Source organism: Penaeus monodon, chromosome 25 (genome assembly GCF_015228065.2).
Source record: "Penaeus monodon isolate SGIC_2016 chromosome 25, NSTDA_Pmon_1, whole genome shotgun sequence".
In the NCBI taxonomy this organism is placed as follows: domain Eukaryota; kingdom Metazoa; phylum Arthropoda; class Malacostraca; order Decapoda; family Penaeidae; genus Penaeus; species Penaeus monodon.
Window position 1 is genome coordinate 32,171,475 of NC_051410.1, and position 699 is coordinate 32,172,173.

The 699-nt window shown below is 47.1% G+C and overlaps 1 protein-coding gene across 1 annotated transcript in view; it reads left to right on the plus strand.

The window, feature by feature from the left end:
• The window catches only part of LOC119589149 (mucin-12-like), a gene marked incomplete at its 5' end in the record, with an annotated part of 115,175 nt that overhangs the window by 36,853 nt on the left and 77,623 nt on the right, over positions 1-699 (plus strand).

The window sequence follows — 699 nt, forward strand, 5'->3', positions numbered from 1 at the left end:
GAGCCGACACGCATCATCAGTGGGAAGAAGAAAAGACAAGAGAAGAGAAAGCAATCGCTTGCATAATCATAATTCTAGCCGCTCTGCTTGGCTTATTCCTCCATGAACCAGAACATGAACAGCAAAGCCTGGGTTGCATTCCCTTTTGCCGGAGATTCATAACAGCGACTGCAGTGATTCGCCTCTTTTTGCCTCTTTCGCTCTCCAGACCATCCTCTAATTCGGTGATTCTGCTTCTCCGTGCAAATATAGATCCATTTTGTCGTGATAGATGTGCGTCATGTATCCTATATTCACTAGATTAATGCTAATATAAATATAATAAGCAGATTGAATATATAAATAGAATTGAGTGAAGTGCCTGCATCTATATCAGATCAACTGCTTTATTCTTGTCCTGACTCGGAGGTCTATCTTGGCCACGGCCATCTAATATTGTAGTGCGGCGTGAGGGCATGGCCGCTGCGTAGTAAAGCGGTATTTTGGGGCATGAGGCTCGGCGATGCTCCCTGAGATAGTATGGCCGTCTGTGCAGCGGGTTGGGGCGTTAGGGTTGACGAACGACCCCGAGATACATACATTTGTTAACGTGCCATGTCCTCCCGGGCTGGCGGAGGAGGCGGCGGCAGAAGGGGACGGTGGCGTCTCTTAAGATATAAATCTCTCTGAAAGACCTATGTCGGTATACAGTTCAGTTTA